We start from the raw sequence: 21,459 nt of genomic DNA, 5'->3' as shown, positions 1-21,459 counted from the left end.
TTGTTTCTTATGTCTTTTTACTTTAAAAGTAGCTGTGACACTCATTCAGGGTCTTTTGGCTTCTGGAATGCTGAAGGACCCTGTCACGACAGAATTAAATCCTCTTGCTTTTGTATCAACTGTGATGTGAGAATGGTCTCTTGGGGCAACTCCTCCTCAGTAACTGGACTTTAGGGTCCGTCACTTACAGGTGTAATATGGAATCTCAGAGTTGTTTTGATTTGCATTTCTCTGATGACTAAGGATGTTGAACACTTCCTTAAGTGTCTTTCACCCATTTTAAATTCCACTGTTGAGAGTTCTCTGTTTAGGTCTGTACTCCTTTTTTTTATTGGATTATTTGTTTTTTTGATGACCAATTTCTTGAGATCTTTGTATATTTTGGAGATCAGACCTCTGTCTGATGTGGGGTTAGTGAAGATATTTACCCATTCTGTAGGCTGTTGTTTTGTTTTGTTGACCATGCCTTTGCTTTACAGAAGATTTTCAGTTTCAGGAGGTCTCAATTATTATTTGTTTCTCTCAGTGTCTGTGATGCTGGGCTTATATTTAGGAAATGGTCTCATGTGCCAATGTGTTCAAGTGTACTTTTCACTTTTTCTTTTATAAGGATCAGTATGGCTGGCTAAATGTTGAGGTCTTTGATCCATTTGGACGTGAGTTTTGTGCATGGTGGTAGATATCGGTCTATTTTCATTCTTCTACATGTTGATATCCAGTTATGACAGCACCATTTTTAAATATGCTTTCTTTTTTCCATTTCATATTTTTTTGTTTCTTTGTTAAAAATCAGTAGTTCAAAGGTGTGTGGCTTAATATCTGAGCCTTTGATTTGGTTCCATTGGTCTTCCAGTCTGTTCTTATGACAATACCATGATGTTTTCAGTACTGTAGTTCTGTAGCAGAGTTTGATGTCAGAGATTTTAATGCCTCCAGAATTTCTTTTATTGTACAGGATTGTTTTGGCTATCCTGGGTTTTTTTGCTTTTCCATATAAAGTTGAGTACTGTCCTTTCAAGGTCTATGAAAAATTTTGCTGAGATTTTGATGGGCATTGCATTGACTTTGTAGATTGCTTTTGGTAAGATTGACATTTTTACTATGTTAATTCTACCTACCTACGAACATGGGAGATCTTTCCATTTTCTGGTGTCTTCTTCAATTTCTTTCTTTAAAGTTCTTGTCATACAAGTCTTCCACTTGTTTGGTTAGAGTTACTCTGAGATATTTTATGCTATTTGTGGCTATTGTGAAGGGTGATGTTTCTCTGACTTCTTCCCCAGCCTTTTTATCATCTGTGTACAGGAGGGCTACTGATTTTTTTTGAGTCAATCTTGTATCCTGCTACATTACTAAAAGTGTTTGTGAGTTCTAGAAGGTCCTTGGTAGAATTTTTGGGATCACTTATGTAAACTATCATATCATTAGCAAACAGTGGGAGTTAGACTCTCTGAATTATATCCCCTGATCTCCTTTTGGTGTCTTATTGTTCTAGCTAGTACCTCAAGAAATATATTGAATAGATATAGAAAGATTGGACAACCATTTCTTGTTCCTGATTTCAGTGGAATCACTGGAAATTTCTCTTCATTGCTGGTAGGCTGTGACTTCATGGTGATACACAGATTAATAGAGATAGGTTAAATTAAGATGTAAGAGTTTGTCAGAAATATGCTTACACTATTGCCCAAACAGTGTTTCAAAGAATATAGTTTCTATGTGATTATTTCAGATCTGAGATACCAGGCAGAGGGAAATGAACTAGCAACCTACTACAACAAATTGGCACACAATGTGGGGTGACTAACTCCAGTTAAAATCTGAGAGAGCTTGGAAAGTAGTTCTAGATAAAACAACGAATATGATTTAGCATGGCTTCTTTTTTTATCAGTGGTGGGTTCTGTTTGCTAGAAGCAAATGTGTCTCATTTAAGAGAGACTTCCTGACTCAGATTTAGCTGCAAAAATCTTGCAGCTCTTTTAAGAGCCCCTACCACCAAACATTTAGGTGGTGTTGATGAATAGCCAATAGCATGCTTCTTGGTGTTGGCAGGGACCTTGAAACCCCATAGCATTGTGGTGATAAACATGGCTCCAGCCAGTACCTCCACCATGAGTCTAGACTCTCAGAAGGCTAAGAAATGGGGTGGATCCAACCATCAAAGTCACAGCTTTAATCCTAGCCATATCACTTAGCAAATTAAAGACTCATGTGATCAGAAAAAGAGAGATATACAGTAATGATAGAGTCAGATGAACAAACTCTTTACATGGTTTACAGTGTGTTTAAAAATATACGTAGGATTGGGAGAAAAAAGGATAAAGTCTTTAAAATAAAAAAGAAACAAAGAGAGTAGTTGGGTGTGGTGGCACACACCTTTAACCCCAACACTTGGGAGGCAGAGGCAGACATATCTCTGTGAGTTCAAAGACAACATGGTCTACAGAGTGAGTACAAGGACATCCAAAGACACACAGAGAATCCTGGTCTCCAAAAAACCAAAAATTAAAAAAAGAAAAAAATGTAGAGTTTAAAATAAAGCTGCATAAAGATGGAAAATACATCAGAGTCTGGATACTGTATGTTACTGTTTAGTCTTTGAATTGTTTGAATGCTGAGGAAGGAGCAACAGATGCTAAAACATATTTGATTATAAATGCTGCTGGATTAATCCAACATATGTATTTTGAAAATGCCTTGATTTCAATATTTAAGTCAAAAGATATGTTATTTTGAAGAAGAGTGTTTTTTGTTTCCAGAGGAGATGAAAAGTTGTCAATTCATTCTGGGTTAAGAAAAAATCAGGTTTAATCAAAGACTACCCCCTGAGATATCTCTTATAAGAGCAGATGGCCCAGATGTCTGAATTCTACACCCAGAACAGCCTCAAGACTTCTGTCTGAGCTGATCCAGCCCTCACAGGATATTCCAGTCAGGACTTGACCATAATTCAAAATTTTCTTTAGTTCCCCATAAGATTATCAGCAATCCCAATCAGCAGGAAGTAGCCTAGAAAACTATGCCCACATTACCAAAAATGGATTATGGATGTTTTTCTTTGTTTAGAATGTTGATTACAAGTTGTTATAGATAATGGTCAGGAAAAAAAGCTAAACAAAGGATATTAGATGCAGAGTTCTTGTTTTGAAAAAAATTGGGGGGTGGTGCTGTAGGACAATGATCTTGTACCCTTTAAGGATTTGTCAGTTGTATTTTAATAAAACTCTGATTGGCCAATAGCCAGGCATAAAATATAGGTGGGACAACCAGGCAGGAAGTATATGGGGCAACAAGAATATAAGTATTCTGGAAAGTGAAAAGGTTCAGGATACAGTCATGATCCACACACAGAGGAAGCAAGATGAGACTGCCTCGCTGATAAAAGGTACCAAGCTATGTGGCTAAAACAGACAAGAATTATGGGCTAATATGAGTTATAATTGTTAATAAGAAGCCTGAGCTAATATGTCAATCAGTTTCTAATTTATATAGACCTCTTTGGTAATGGATGGGACAGAAACCTTTCTCAACAAAATAGTCAGGCTTGTAGTCATGTTAGATTTTCTACATATACAGAAATGTATTTCAGATGGATAGGCATTCTTCAAGCCTTTCGATGAATACAGAATATGGCCTTTAAAATGTTTAAGAATTTAGGACTTTTCATGGCAGTGAGACACATCTGTTCCTAGCAGCACCAATTACTTCAAGAGGAAGATGGACAACGAAGAGGCTCCATATGCAGTTTGTTAGCCATTTTCACAAACAACTGCTCTTGTCTAGACTGTTTGATGCTATGCTATATGAACTGGGCATGCACAATGCTTTGCTAACTTTCAATTTTGTAAATTCTAATAAAAACAGAACAACAGCTGTAAAGAGTTATTGGGTAATAGAAAAATCTATGGAACTAAATTAACCTGTATATTTTAATGTGTAGACTTCAGAATGCAAACCAGGAGATGTGTTGTATTGGTTAAGGGTTTTGCTTTTGTTTCCACAGAAGAGAAAAGGCTATGAATAACATCAACATTGATAAAGTTTTGATTTGAACACGAGAGACCTCTTGATTATAGGAGGTGATAGTTCCTCAACCAATTTCAACTAACTTATATGAATAACAACTGCTTCTCATTTGATCAGACAAAATTTGCCAAAAAGGACCTCCCAAAAGTTAGGGTTGGGGCAGGGTTTTCTTTTTGTCTTTTCAGGAAAGTACGAGAAGGAGTCTGAAGACCACTGGACAAGTGAGACATCTGAAGAAATAGGACAAACTATCCAGAAAAAAAATGTTCAAGGAAAAGGAGTAAATTGGCCTATTGGTATATCACATTTCAAAATCTTCCAAAATGTTCATTTCTGCTATTGTCTACAAACATATAATTCAAATGGTCTTTTTGTAGTCCAGTGTAATTAAAGATTAAAGCTAGATTTGGAGTTGGAGTGTGACTCTCCTCTTCTCTAAACCCAAGTTTGCTTGTTAAAGCAAAATCTAAATCTCTGTGTCATCTCAGAAGAGCCTCCTGATCTGGGACAGAAGAAAAACCAAATTTAAGAGACTATTTTATTTCCACTAATACTGATTATTTTGACTCTTTAACAGCATTTTAAGGTAGAAATATTATCTCAAAATTTATCAGATATTATATATATATATATAATGTATTTAAATTTTGTCATATTAGTGGTCATATAGAGTGCTAACTAATTCTAGAAAAATGCTTCATTTAGCTTCCTATACATGATTTCAGGTTTGAGTCTCTATCAGGTATTAGAAATTACGTTTTTGTACTTGATGTACATAACAAAGTATAGTCCTTTGACCTCTTTGAGATCTGCTGTATATGACATTTTAAATGTTACAGTTTTTTGCAGTGAACTAAGACCATGCCTAACAGTGGCTTTTGAAGTCTTCAAAAGGAGGATGAGGACCCACAATATTGATTCCACCAAGACTTTGCTAAGACCACTAAGCTGACACTACATCACCTAAAGATCTGCTTTGGACTACAAACTTCTCACAATAATTTTGAGGTGGCTAGCTGAGATGACACAGCATCACAGATTACTCTAGGCAGGACTTGAGGTAAGTCCTGAACATTACATAAAGACTAGACAACAATTGATACAGCTACCTCTCTCAGGACTTGACAACCCAAATTTTTCTTTTCATGATTCCCTGAAGCTGCCATCACCTCAAACAGCAGCAAGTAAATTTAAAAACATGATGCCCACATTCCCAAGAGATGGGGTGGCTAGTTTTTATCTTTAATTGGGTTATGGATATTTGTCATTGTTTAGAGGGGTCAGTTACAAGTTGTTATTGATAATGGTCAGGCAAAAAGTTAAACAAAAGAGAATAGATTCAGAGTTCTAAAAATGTTCAGAAAATCAGAACTTTAACCATGGTAATCTGTAAGGATAATATTACAATTATCATCTTCAATTTTAAAATAAATATAAATTAGATAAAACACCATGGAGGTAGAGAAAATATGGTATATACATACATACATACATATATATACATACATATATATATATATATATATTTAGTTGACTTCTTAAATTCAAAGAGTACTTCTCCCAATATTTTAGCACTCCAAGGTATAGTTTTAACCATTTGAAAAATTTAGTTTTATGTCTCATCTTATTCCCTGTCAAAGATTAATTCAAATTGGAAAGTGTTAAACAACTTCAATGTAAATTTCATTGATTAGAATAAAGTATATTTTTATAATGTAAAATCTTTTATTTAAAGTGTTTACTTACACAAACAAGCAGAACTACCATTATACTCATAAAAATGTGTGCCTATACAAATATATGTGGTTTCAAATTCCAACTATCAAACACAGAAATCTTGTCAATTAGAAAAATAACATCATTTTGAGTTCTCTATCTGACCCAAAGATGTGATAACCAATCAATCTTTGTGAATATGGGGTGTAATAATTTCTTCTTGATTTCAGTCTTCTAAGTTGTGGGAATAACTAATGTGTTGTTGTGATGACTATTTCAGGAACACTGATTTTCATGTTAGTAGGTGCAGAGAACAGGAGTGAGGCTGTAAAGATTTGTTCAATTGTTCTGAGACTGAGGACAAACTTACATATCATAGGAAAGTTTATTTGGAGGAGAAAAGTTTAAGGTAGTATGCCATTCAACTTGTAGTATGGTTTTATTGATGTTGGTTAGTGAAATTCACAGTGAAAATCAAAGTCACTGCAAGATATCACTATAGTTTGGAATATTTTCATTTTTTTCAGATAAAGAACTAATAAATCATATATATATATGTGTGTGTGTGTGTGTGTGTGCGTATTTTTAATGTATATATACCACACATATATATATATATATATTGCTTTATTTCAGATAGTCTTCAACTGAAAGTGAGTCTAAAAGAAACTTTTGGAAATAGATATACAGAGATTTCCTGGTTCCTAGTTCTTCATTTATGGCATTTCTCGACTTCTGATTATAATCCTCTGTCCTAGAAGTAGAATCATTAAACATACACATGCAGGAAGAGTAAATCTAGTGTAAGTCACTAACACAATTTAAAACAAGTATATTGGCAATTTTAAACAAGTGAAATGGAAAAAAGTGCTATAGTGTTATATTTTTGAACATAACACTAAAGAAAGGCATACTAGCATCTTCATCCTTTCTAGATGTTGATTTTAATGTTTCTGCTATATTCTTCAATGATTGTAGTTGGCAATATGAAAATAAAAACTCAGTGATAACTGACAAAGTCAAAATGCTTTTATTTATACTGAAGTTTAGCAAGTACATTTTAAACAAAATTGTACTTTAACTTAACATACGGTAGAACAGAGAAACAATACATGTAAGTTTCTATTCTCTAAGACACTACTGTATTTTTTTCTTTGAAGGACAAAAAGCCAAGCAGAAATTAGCATAAAAATGCATCAAATATAGTCAAGTTAACATTAGTCAGGGTTTAGTTCATGTTCTTAAATTGGTCAATCTAATGCACAAAGTTTACATCACTGCTTTTAAAATATGCACATGTTCCTTCTTCCTTAATATAACACAGAAATGATAATTCAGTAAACAAAACTTTCCTGATAAACACAAGTGAAATAACTCGATGATGAATATTTTCAGATATATACTGGAATCACAAGCATCTTCATTAATGTAAAGCCAGGAAGTTCAGGCTGAACACAACTGCTGTGCCATTGCTAAACAGTCATAGTTACCTCCTTTAAAGAAAAGAAAAAGTGTTAGTTCTTCTGTGGAACATTACTGAAACATAGGTATGAAAGTTCTAAAACATCTATCTTCAGGAATGTAAAATGCTTTGATGTAACAGGATTGATTTAATATTGGTAAAATTTAACTTAACATCTCTTTATGTTAACACATCAGATTTCAAAGATCCTTCAAGTAAACTTCATGCTACAGCTTCTTTTCTTTACATAGCATTGAAGACATGGAAAACTGATAAAGACTCTTTTCATAAACTAATTTATAATGTCTATAGGTATCTATATTAGCTTTTCCTTTTGCACATAAAGTTATACTTGAAGCTCCTGTGCTTTACAAAAACAGAAGGAAAGATATTACCTGGTTTGGCCCTAAAATAATTATAGCTTTGTACATTTAGAATTTTCATTCCCCATCTTAACTGTAAGACTATGTGTACCATATAGAGACAAGTACTTGATATCATTTGAACCTTAAGTGGTAAAATCAATATTCATTTAAATATTTGTAATATAGAGTCCATATCATCTGGTAGTTAGATATCATTTGATTGATATAGGTAAAGTTTATTATTGACAATGAAAACAAAATTCTATTCTGCCTCTTTGGGCTTAAAATTGCTCTTTTGCATTGTAATGACTTATGACCTGCATGTTTAGCAACCTAAATAAATAGCCTTTGGTTACAAAAGAATGCATCTATAAATTAGCACAAATCCATTCCCTGTGCTCAAGAAACACTTAAAATTACATCTTTTTAAAATCACATGTACTCTCTGTAGAAGGAAGCAAGCATGACCACACTTGGCTGATACTGCCTTTTTAAAATCATCTCAGATTGGAAAAGATTTTAATTGTAAGGGGTAAAATATGGAAATCTCTAAAATATTTTTTCTGTGTATAGGTTTTCATGTTATTCTGTGGGAAACATTTTACAACCAAAAATCAAGAAGATATAAGATAGCAAAATAAAATAATTGGATTTTATGTTAATCAGAAAATCTAGAGTGTTAGACTTCATTAGAAGGTAAATAGAAATTTGCCCAAAAAAGAAATGGAACTGACTTGAATGTTGCAGGGACTAGAAAATAAAACACCTATTCATAAAAATTGTTCTTTAATCTTTAATCTTAGAAAAGTGTTTAGGCTAGTCTTTTGGAGATAGATTCTGAGCACAGTAGTGAAATTCTTGTCTCTAGACTGTTCAAGCTGTGACAAAATTAGTTGCTCAGTTCTACAATCCACCTCATCCTCTGTACACACAGTCTCAATATTAATGGAAAGCTCATAAACATCCATTCATTTTTACCAGGATTGAAATTTATACAATAATAATAAGACTTGAATCATGCAGTGCAAATTGTGAACATTACAAATTTTAAAGCAAGAGTAAAACAAACCATGTCATCTAAAGAGTTATATAAACACAGAAATGAATGGAAAAAAACAATCACCATTTGTCTTTTGGAAAAATGCAGTTTTTGAAAAATCTTTCACCTTATTATGTTTAATTCTTATCTTCATTACAAGTGACAAACATATCTGTCATCATCTTTCATTAAACGTGCCACTTACAAAGAAAAGCCTATATGGAATAGTTTTCACATCAGCTTGCAAATCAGAAACACTAGGCTACCAAGAAGACAATATTATTATGTAAATCAATTTTGGTTTACCCAGAATGAAATAATTTGAGAGTCCAATAGTAAAACTTCTCCAAATTTGGATAGTAGGGCTTAAACAGTGTGACATATTCTATAATATTGAGACATCATCTACTACTTTTTTGAATATTCCAATACAGACTGACGATAAGAAAGGAACAAGTATTGACCTGGTAATCAGCACTGCTCCTTGGAACAGTCTCAAAGTTTGCCACGTTTCAATTCAAAATGCATGTCAGCTATAATATGAGTGATTTATCATTTAGTAGTAGCTGTCAAAGTAAACTCCTAGATAAAATAAAAACATCTGGAAGCATAAACAGAAGAGACCTGCTGCTGAATTTTAATCCAAATTTGCCATGCTCACTTCATTAGGAATAGGCAACAGCTAATTAGTAGTTGACTGCTTCATGTTTTTAAGAGAGTTTACACTTGAACCTCAAACAGAGATGATCTTAGATTCATTCTATGTGTAAACATAATTATAGATTAAGAAAAGCAATCAAAATCCCTCCCCAGAGTAATGTTGGGTGCTTTGAAACTTGTAAGAAGGACACATACATTGGTACTTGGGGATAGCTGGCAGTTAGTTTACTGCTTTAATATATATTCAATGGATAAAATGAGGAATTACATGTGTGTATATATATATATATATATATATATATATATATATATATATATAGCAGTGCTTTAAGTAAAAATACAAGTTTGTGAAATCCTTCCCTTATTGTAGAAATGTGTCACTTGGATGGCACAGGAGGTTGGTATGGTCTTCTCCATATAGGACCCTCTCTAATGATAGGTTGACTACTTCAAAAGCCACATTTAGCTGTCCTAAATACAGTAAGTTTGAAACTTCCCTCCCTCCTGTGTTATACATTTAAAGTTTATAGATAGGAATAACTAACATAAGGCATCATAAAGAGGGAAAACACGTGGGAAATGCAAACAAAAAAGAAAAAGATTCGTACCATTCACCTAAAATAGTTAAGAAGACACACTACTATATGTTTAACTGATATAATTTGAAAATACTATTCTAATTTTCAGTACCATTTGGTACATGTTCTTTGTCTATATGATGAAGAGATGATTCTCAATATTATACTTTTAGTCATTAATCATGGCTATTCAGATTATATATTTGATATTGCCAAAATATTTTACTTCAACCTTCATAAATAATTTTTAACTTGGCATGACTTTTGATGCAGTTGGCGGAAACATTATAGATTGTATACAATTAGATCCTGGGTACATCACCAAAATCAAAATCTTTATAGCTTAGAAAATATTCTTCAGGATGTGAAATAACAACTACATCATATTGATATGGATTAATGTATTATTTTAAAAGTTATTTCAGTTTGCTGGTCATTCCAAAGGAAACTACATGTATAGCCACAAGAACTGAGAAACATAAAATGAACAAAATCTCAGCTGGCAATTTACATGAGTAGAACTTTCATCATGACAGGATTTAGTTCTAGGGCAGATACTACACAATGAATAAGATTTTGCCTGTCTAGTAAGAATATTTGGTACTTGAGAAGTGTCATTAAATGTTTTTGATCACTTAAGTACTGATTATTAGATTCTTAGGAGGTGTAAAAATGGTAATAATTACAAATCACCAATTTGTGGCCTGGTCTTTAATAAGTAAACTTTTAAAAATATTTCAGGATATTTCCTGAGCAATTCAGGTCAAATGAACTATTTCTAAATCTCTTGAAAATGCTAGTTACCTGATTATGCTTAGAACAGAGTATAAAGTGTGTAAATATTCTTTATGTTAATGAGCTCATCATATTTGCCTTACTCCTTGGTTTTGTCTGTCATTTTTATTCTGAAAATTATTTCTGTTTTCTGTTGCTAGTATAATAAGGAATAATCAGTGTTTTGAATGAAAAGGGAAAAGAAAAGAATAAAGGAGGCATATTTGGTATGCTGGGAATCATCTTTTATCATTGTCTTCCTTAAAGACAAGGGATGTGCTAGTAGCAAGGGAGTAAATAACTTGCTCCACCATCATCAGTTCAAAGGAAAATGTAGGCATGTCATGATCTAGAAATTAAAGCTCTCTGTTTTCTTAGAGAACAAATCAGGCACAATTTTACTACAAAGTGAGCTCACAGGGCATAACAACAAATATTAATCATTTGTACCAATAAATTGTCTGCTAACATAGGTTCTATTAAATACCATATTGGAGAAATAGAAATCTATTTCATAATAAGCACAGCTCAAAGTAAGTATTTCTACATTTTATTTTCTCAATACATCTAGAAATAACATTTTATCCATCTTCAAAATTGTTCCACCTACTTAGCCCACTATAAACCTGCAGTGTGGATAAATGTGATAATGTTTGTGAAGTACTATGAGCTCATTTAAAGAAACTGGGCAAAGAAACTATGAAGTAATATGTTCGGTAATTTGATTGCTCCCTAAAAAGTTGGTTCAATCTTTAGTGAATTTTTCCTATACCTTCAAGGTTCTATTCATCAATTATGAGCAAATAGTAATTGAATGTTCCATATTTTAAAAGAATCTGAGTACGAATTCTAAAGAATCACAACACTAGATAGCAGGTAACTGCTACAGCACCTATCCATGTCTTTGATCACTTGGAGTTCCGGCATCAGTGTTCAGGCTGCACAGAAAAACAATAAGACCTGGTAAAAATGTCATTCCAACAAAGAATGCAAAATTTACTACAAAATCAATTTATAGTATTTCATGTGATAGATATACATATAAATTATTCAGCATTTGAATAATTATGTGTACAATCCATATTCTATTTTGTTATCTTTATCTTTTAGTAGAAGCTTAATTTAAAAATAAAATTTATAAAAATAATCAAAACTGTAATTTACAATAATTTTTAAAACTTAATTTTATTCTCTGTGGGTGATATTAATAATATAAAAATGTTCTATTCTAAATGATAGTCCACAACTAAAACATGCTCTACTACTTTATAACCTGTAGTGAAAGGCATGGTTAGCTTACTAAATAAGCATTTAGGAGGTTTTCTGTTTTCCTTCACTATTTAAAACATCTGTAAATATCCATACCATTTTCTTCTGTGGCAAAAAAATCTCTGAGAAAGGTTGCAGTATTCCTTTTAGATGACATTTCCTTCCCTGGCAGGATGCTTTCTTAAATGTAACTGCTCATGTTGAACGTTACAAAAGTGAGTGTCTGCAATGTCTTTAGAAGTTTATGTTTTGAGCAAAATGCATTTCTCATTTGTCCTACACAGCTTTGATGTTTGCTTTACAGTGTTTGCTTAGCACTTTCTAACTTATATAATGAAAAGACTCTCTAAGTACTAATAAGCTTCACCAGAGGAAAACTAGGTTACCAGATTTTCTTTTCTAGTGGATACCTTATTTTGAAACTTTTCAGATTATTTTTTAAATGAGTTCAAGTCCTAAGCCTAGTGTTTCTTTAAGTTGACGTATTATTGGTATATTTCTAAGTTTCAGATGAGAACTAAATTACTTGATATCAGAATTACCCTGATGGGTCATGGTTCCCTAACCTAAATAAAAAGAAAGAAAAAAAATGTGGGGTTACTATCAACATAATTCTATTTTAAGGTCATTTAATCCAAATGAATTGTAAAATTAATTTGTATGAACTTCATTTCATTTGTAGAAAAAATCTTAATATGTGTTATTGTCACTAAACAACAGTAGCCAAGTTATCTTGAATTGTAGTTAGTTTGTATAAATATAGCCCAACTTATTTGAGAGTATGAAAGTAGACCAAAGCAAGTCAATTCAAATAAAAAATGCCATAGGATCTGATTCATTCCATGTGTTTGGAATAAAAGCACTTGACACCATATTTCCATATATATATATAGATGGTGTTTTAGGAACTTAACTTTTAAAACCAATTTTCTTAAAAATATTAACTGGGAGAAGATCTTCACCAATCCTGCAACAGACAAAGGTCTGATCACCAAAATATATAAAGAACTCAAGAAACTAAACTTTAAAATGCTAATGAACCCAATAAAAAAATGGGGCACTGATCTGAACAGAGAATTCTCAACAGAAGAAATTCAAATGGCCAAAAGACACTTAAGGTCATGCTCAACCTCCTTAGCGATAAGGGAAATGCAAATTAAAACAACTTTGAGATACCATCTTACACCTGTCAGAATGGCTAAAATCAAAAACACCAATGATAGCCTTTGCTGGCGAGGTTGTGGAGAAAGAGGTACACTCATTCATTGCTGGTGGGAATGCAAACTTGTGCAACCACTTTGGAAATCAGTGTGGCGATTTCTCAGGAAATTTGGGATCAACCTACCCCAAGATCCAGTAATACCACTATTGGGAATATACCCAAGAGATGCCCCATCAAATGACAAAAGTATCTGTTCAACTATGTTCATAGCAGCATTGTTTGTAATAGCCAAAACCTGGAAACAACCTAGATGCCCTTCAATGGAGGAATGGATGAAGAAAGTGTGGAATATATACATATTAGAGTACTACTCAGCAGTAAAAAACAATGACTTCTCGAATTTTGCGTGCAAATGGATGGAAATAGAAAACACTATCCTGAGTGAGGTATCCCAGACCCAAAAAGAGGAACATGGGATGTACTCACTCATAATCGGTTTCTAGCCATAAATAAAAGACATTAAGCATATAATTTGTGATCCTATAGAAGTTAAATAAGAAAGTGAACCCAAAGAAAATCATATAGTCATCCGCATGGAGAGGGGGAAGTAGACAAGATTGCAGGGCAAAAACTGGGAACTTGCAGGTGAGGTGGCATGGGGCAAAGGGGAAATGGGATGAGAAACATGAGAAGGGGAGGATGGGAGGAGCTCGGGGGATTGGGATGGTTGGGATATAGGAAGGATTGATACGGGAGCAGCGAAGTATATATCCTATCTAAGGGAGCCATCTTAGGGTTGGCAAGAGACTTGACTCTTGAGGGGTTCGCAGGTGTCCAGGAATATGTCCCCAGCTGGTACCTTGGGCAACTAAGGAGAGGGAACCTGAAATGACCCTATCCTATACTGATGAATATCTTGCATATCACCTTAGAACCTTCATCTGGCGATGGATCGAGGTAGAGACAGTCTCAATTTGGAGCAACGGTCTGAGCTCTTAAGGTCCAAATGAGGAGCAGAAGGAGGGAGAACATGAGCAAAAATTCAGGACCACGAGGGATGCACCCACCCACTGTGACAGTGGATCTGATTTATTGGGAGCCCACCAAGGCCAGCTGGTCTGGGACTGAATAAGCATGGGTTGATTCCGGACTCTCTGAGCATGGCGGACAATGAAGGCAGATGAGAAGCCAAGGACAATGGCACTAGGTTTCGATCCTAATACATGAACCAGCTTTGTGAGAGCTTAGCCTGTTTAGACGCTCACCTTCCTGGAAGTAGATAGAAGACCTTCGTCTTCCCGCAGGGCAGAGAATTTGGACTGCTCTTCAGTATTGAGAGGGAGGGGGAATGGTGTGGGGGGAGGAGAAGAGGAGTGGGGATAGGGGGAGGGAAGTGGGGGGAGGGGGCAATATTTGGGAGGAGGGGAGGGAAATGGGAAACGGGGAGCAGGTGGAAATTTTAATTAAAAAAGAATAAAAATAAAAAAAAATATTAACCACTTCACATTCTCATTTGTGAAAAAAATGTTTTACTCAAACTTGAGATAAGATACAGTTCACCTCTTTCTCTGGAAATGATATGATACAGAATTTAAATATTTTTCTCACTTTTAAAATAATTTCTCTTAAATTTTAAGCTTTTAATATAATTATGTCTTTCCCTATTTTATTTCTTTCTTCTAAACAATCCCTCATAGGTATACCTTCTTGTGCTCATTCAAATTCATGGTCTCCTTTTTCAGTATTTGTTGCATTAATCATCTATTTATATACATATATATTTTTAAATATATAAATACTAATTGTTCAGTCCTGATAGTGTGTTTTATATGTATGTTTTCAAGTGTTCCTCTGACTTTGTGAAGTAATAATATACTATATACTTTCTCCATTTTAAAACTATAGTCCTTGCATGATTTATCTTACAAACAGGATATGAAAATTTTTCTGTCCTCACCGAGGGCAATGTACAGGGATCTGTGTGCTATAGCTACATAATAAAGAGCCCAATTTGACAGAATATTTTAAATGCTACTTATATGTCAAATATTTCTTCTCTACTCAAAGCTACATATGTAAGCCCAAATGCTTACTTCATGTATATTTAATAGAACATAGCAGTAATGACAATGTCTACTTGTCATTTGGTGTCAGACTTTGGATCAGACATATTGAAAGTAAAATGCAGAGAGGTAGAAAGACTTAGTATTTGTATTAGTATTGGGTTGGGTAGATATCAACTGAGAAAACCTGGCTACTTTACCAGTGCTCTTTAAGCAACTTTATTTTACTTCCTACATGCCTGTTATAAAATGGCAATAAAAACATATATGATTAGGAAAGACTGGTAATTCTTGAATCTTATCAAGAAGTTTAAAAACACTTTAGTTCTGCTTTCCAGCAGAGAAAGGGGAGGCTACTAAACTAGGTCAGGAGCCACTTGAAACATGCATGTCACTTGCTAAATGTCATACTCTTTTACAGTTTTCCTGTAGAGAGTAATTTTGAAATCTGATGCTCATTTTTTTTCTAGGACATTAATCTAAATAATCTATTATTTCACTTTCTATGACTATGTAAATCATAAAGGGTATAATGATTAAGTTTAATTTTAAATAGAAGACATAAGGAAGCATTTTAATATATTTAAAACTATAATTAATTTCACTACTACTTTATTTGCCAAACTAATAGAAAAACATTAAGGAATTTTATTTGAAATAAATCAGAATACGGGGAAGAATGAAAAATTAAAGTAATGTAAAAAGATTAAACTATAACTTGTACAACTTTTCAAGTGACATCAGATATCCCTCATTGGAAAACTAAAATGCAATTAATAATGGGGTAGTTGATTTTATCACTGTTTTAGGTTTTGCTTCACTCACTAAACAACTGTTCATAGCGTCTAAGATTCAAATCAAATCTAATTATTTTGACAATTTAAGAAAAATGAAAGTAGTCAAACATTTACTGAAAATTAAGTTAAGGAAAAAATACTTGTCAGGGAATTTATGTTCTGGAAAGTTATTTGAGGCACTGGAAAAATATTGTCTTGATAATTATTTACATTGGTGACAAAAAGATTACAGCATTATTATAAAGTTGAGTGTAAATGTTAATTTTCATATATTGAAAATATAAAATATAAGCTTAATGAAACGATGAGATGTGTATAAATTCTAAACTATATTTTTATATCAGTTTTATTTCCAAAATATAATGTCAAACTAATGAGAAACAAGCTTGCTAGATCAAACAGATACAAATTTTATACTAAAACCCTGCAGTAAGGAAATCTCTGTACATAATTACATAACTAATGTTCTGTTGACAGTGTGGAGTGACTTTGATAATAAAACAATCCTATTATTATTTCTGCTACTCTTCACAGATTTAAATAAAAATGTATAACATTTATATTTTTCTGCAACTAGTATCCTAGCATTTACGCATTGAATTTGCAAGTGTTTATTATTAAATTATTGTTAGTTTTAGGTAATCTTAACTATAGACTGAATAAAGCCAACAATGTGTTTCTATGAATAACTTAGTACTGGGGTACTACTAAATCTCTTAGCTAACTAGAAGACTACAGACATTGATTAATAGTGATGTAAAATGAGAGCAATTAATTAGTCACAGGACCAGTGTTCATTCCCATTGTCTATAGCAATTTAAGTTCTTTTGGGTTAGTTCCATACTTTTAAAATTAGCTAATCACAGATTTTTAAGCAACCACATAAGCATAATATTACTAGGGCAATTTAATGTCAGAATCTGATACAAAAGATCATATTGCTACACATATACTATAATTTTATTTGTTCCACGACTCGAATTTTAAGGTATAAATTCCTTATTCAGAAATAAAAAAAAATGTTGGCACAGAAGCACTGTATAACCACAAGGCAGTTTTTTATCAATTCTAAAATTTGAAATTAATAAGAGGATGGTGGTATGACTAGAATTGTCTATGAAAACCTTATATATTTTGCTTATTAAGTTTCAAAAATGAAAACAGAAGTGAAACTTTTGTTCGAAGACTCTAACAGCTCTTCAGGTGTGTATAGATTAAACACAAGGCAGGGTAAATTCCAGTTTTTAAAAAAATAGGGGCTGGAGACATTAGTAAGTGATTAAGAGCACTGCATGTTCTTCCAGTGAACCCAAGTACAGTCCCCAGAATTGGATTTTAGTAGTTCACAACTGTAGGTAACTCAGTCTCTGGAATATCTAAACCTTCTGGACTCTGTTGTGACCTACACTCATGTGTATATACACACACAGATATACAAATATACACACAATTACAAAAGAATAAAAATAAATCTTTAAAAACATGTGTTTGTAAAGATGAGGCCTAAAATAGTAGTTACTAGAGAGAAGCTGAACAACTTTCCCTCTCTGGTAGTGAAAAAAGACCTGTTTATTAACGAACTATTTATGTAACTTGTGTAGACTCCAAATGCCAAGGACCAGAACAATATGTCTTGGTTTAAAAGTCTCATTATCTTGCTATCACTGTAATTTCCTCTGTTGTATAAGAGAAATGTAGCTGGAATTAAAAGTGTGGAAGTCTTATATCTGTACAAAAGATTTAATGATATCAACATGATAAGCATTGAAGTTGTTGGATCAGAACAAGTGATTTTGTTAACTCTGCAATGACATGGTGTAAGCTACCTATGACAAGGCCATAAATGAAGTAGTTCCGCATCCTTCTAAAGAAAGATCTAGAAACATGACGTGTGTCATAGTAGAAGAGTTTTTCACAGTAGAGTGGCATGATATAATATGGGAGGCATGGCTTACCAAGGTGAAAATCCTGAATGCTTAAAATAATTAAAATGTATTCCTCCTGACGGTAAAAGCAGCAACAGTAACAAAAGACTCAAGGCACTTAATGAAACTAAATTAACATTCTTATTTGCTACTTTAGAGAAAGACACTCAGACTTTCCAGGACTTTTGGTATAACCTTTCTTGATCTATGATGGCAGTTGCAGTGGTATTTCTGCAGGTAGTTGTGGTGATTTGAAGAAGAATTGCCATCATAATATCTTATATTTGAGTATTTAGTCACCAGGCACTGGAACTACTTGAAAGGATTAGGACGATTAGGAGGTGTGGCCTTATTGGGGTATGTGTTGTCTTTTTGCAGGAAGTATGTTCACTTGGGCTGGGCTTTGAAGTTTCAAAACCACCAAACCAAGCCCAGGTTCGTTCTCTCTCTGTCTCTCTGTCTCTGTCTCTGTCTCTCTCTCTGTCTCTGTCTCTCTGTCTCTGTCTCTCTCTCTCTCTCTCTCCATCTCTCTCTCTCTGTAGCTCTTAGCTACTACTTTTTCATCATCTTCCTGTCGGCTACCCTACATTCCCTGAATTATGATAATGGACTAGGCTTCTGAAACTGTAATCAAATCCTCAATTAAATGCTTTATTTTTAGAAGGGTTGCTTTGGTCATGGTATCTGTTCAGAGCATTGGAACACTGACTGAGATAGTAATACAACACTTCTAATTTCAAAGAAAATATTTGATAGGAGTTCTTTAAGGTGACTCATATTTCTATAATCTCTTAGTAGCTAGAGCGTTAAACGCCTCTATAAGAGAGTATATGTCCACTGTTTATAGACAGCATTAGAGAGATTGTGCATACCAACGCAGTAGAAGACATCACATGAAGAGAATTAATTGATGGGATTAAAACAAGAAACAGTAAAATTTCTAAAGAGATACTGAGAAGACACTGTGTTTGGGACTTATTAAAGACCTTTATTAGATAAATTCTTTGCTATTTTAAAAATCATACATGCATGATAAGAATTCATAAGAAATCTTTCTTATCTTATCATGTTTTATAGTCATACCATCAATTTTCTTACCATTACACTAAATTGTGCAACCACAGTTCTACAATGAGGGAAATTTTTCTGGTAATTATCAGCATGTACCTTTAACCATTTGTAGGAATGGTTATATTTACTTATACTCTAAGTATATAAATAACAAAGAGAAAATATAATAAGTTTCAGGAAAGATAAATACTGTTTAAGTTGAATTTGTGATTGGGTAAGAATATATATGATGCATATTTAGAAAAAAATATACATTTCTAAAAAGTTCATATTGAAGATATATTTTGATATATAATGTACAAGGTCTAAATATGTTGTAAGCAATGTTCTTTCAAGATGTAAAAGTTAAAATTGTACATTCTGTCAAATGTACTTTGCTTTTTAAGTTTTCATTGTCATCATAGAGTACACTATTTAGAAGAAATCACAAATTTTGTATCATTCAGTGGTGAGTGCCTGTTCTGAAGAAACTTCTAGGTTTCATGTTTTTGAGCTAAAACTACTTTGAAAAAACATAATAAGCTTATTTTTAACATAAAATTTTTAATTTTGGTAAAAATTCTGAATTTAATATCTGCTAGCGGTGTAGGTCACAACTGAAAGGAAATTATTGAGAATTCCTTTGCATTAGAGACAAATATCAGAATAAAAACATTTTGCTGTTCAAACATCTTATACAAACCAATATGAAGTGAGCAAATGCAAAAATTATTCATAGGGGCATCTCACTTAACAAATATCAGCCCTTAGCATATTCTGCTGTTTTCTTTTTATGCAAACTAATGAAATGTCCAGCACAGACAAAGTGGCTCACTATGCCCTTGCACATTCTGATGATCTCTTTTCTGAATTAATTTTTATTGCTTTATTTTATTACTCAAAAGTTCATATATACTACCTGCTTTTAACTAAAATTTAGTAGTTTCATATTATGTGTGTGTTTTACTTATTATTATTAAGATGATAATGATATCATTGTTTTAAAATTTAAGAAACTTGCACCATCAACTCTACCAGTCACTCTTAACAATGAAATACGGTCATACAAAAGTTAACTAAAGTATAAACATGCAAAAGGAGAAGTCTCTCTGCGATCATAAAATGATGTTGTTTTCTGTTCAGCAGTTCATGTTACTGCTGTTCATGCTAATTAATTACAGGAACGGTTGCAGAAATGTGCAAACAGGGAATCTGAGAAACTGAGAGGGCTTTTAGGTCTCCAAGTGAAGTTAAGTCAATCTGGGCATGGGCAATCAAATATAATGAAATCACTTGTCAGTGCTAAGCTTGCAAAAACTGTGAAGTTTGACTGGGGAGTAAAAGGATTATAATTAGATTTCCAATAGGATAATAACTAAATGGCAAAATGCAGTAAAGAAAAAATATTACTTTGTTAGCTAATGGTACTGCTGTTCAGTTTTAGTTTTTATCAGCTCACTTGTACTTGTGCTAATTTAGTTTGCCTTTATCAGCAAAAAATGCACCACACAAATGCCACTTAAAGATCATTTGCAAAAATCATTGATCTGAAGGTACACTTAATGACACCTGGTATGTTTATTTTATGTGAAGTAGAGATTGACTGATAAGATTGTTGATATGCTGTCTTACAGGTCCCCAGCTGAGTTAGAAGATCTTGAATTGGACCACATTTGGTCATATGCTCCTCTCAAAAATTCAGGTCCTGAGACTGCGGACATAATCATCAGAGTGAGTACTTTACACATTGTTGACCACCTTGAAACCTTTAGGTGGGGGTATAATCATAGACTGCAGAAATACAAAATTCTGAATTCTGTTAACTGAGATTGTCTATGTGTGCTATCCTTTTTGTCAAACAAAATTCAAAGTGTTTTAGAAATAAGCTGATGAGACTTACAAAAAGTATAATTATCCTGAGTAGTTTGTCTTCATTCAAATTTATGTGGACACTATGGTAAAACTAGATATGATTTCTTTGCTTCTAACAATGGCCATGCAATCTTTTTATCAAGTTCCCTTTATATCTTCTTAAGAAGATGTCATGGCGAAACTAATTGAATTTCAAAGACAGAGCACTAGGTTAACGATAGATTTCTAACCAGCAGAGCTATCAACAATAGGAAGAGAAAGAACATCAATGAAGCCTGAGCTGTTTCCTATGATGGAGATATATTTTTGGCAATGTCATTGCATTGGCAAAAATGAACTGATTCTCACAAAGAGAGAAAGTGATCTTCCAACCTACAAAAGTGAGTAGGGCAGGAAGGTGAAAAATATGTAAGCAGTTCAAGGCAAATAAAAAAGAAACTATAGCATACAAAAACCAAAACTATTAGCAAGAATAGGACATAATGGCTAAATTTACACTTCATGTTTTTTTATGTAAAATATATGATGTATATTTAGAAAAAATACATATTTACAAAAGTTCATATTGAACATATATTTAGATATTATATAATATACAAGTACCTAATATATTGTAAAAACTGTAAACAGGCATTAAAGAGTTTCTAAAGATTATTAATGAAGATAAAGTTAATCTTTCAATTGTGAATACTTAAAATGAT

The sequence above is a fragment of the Chionomys nivalis genome, chromosome X (genome assembly GCF_950005125.1).
Source record: "Chionomys nivalis chromosome X, mChiNiv1.1, whole genome shotgun sequence".
NCBI lineage: Eukaryota > Metazoa > Chordata > Mammalia > Rodentia > Cricetidae > Chionomys > Chionomys nivalis.
The sequence above is the reverse complement of the archived record's forward strand: the minus strand, read 5'-3'. Positions refer to the sequence as shown.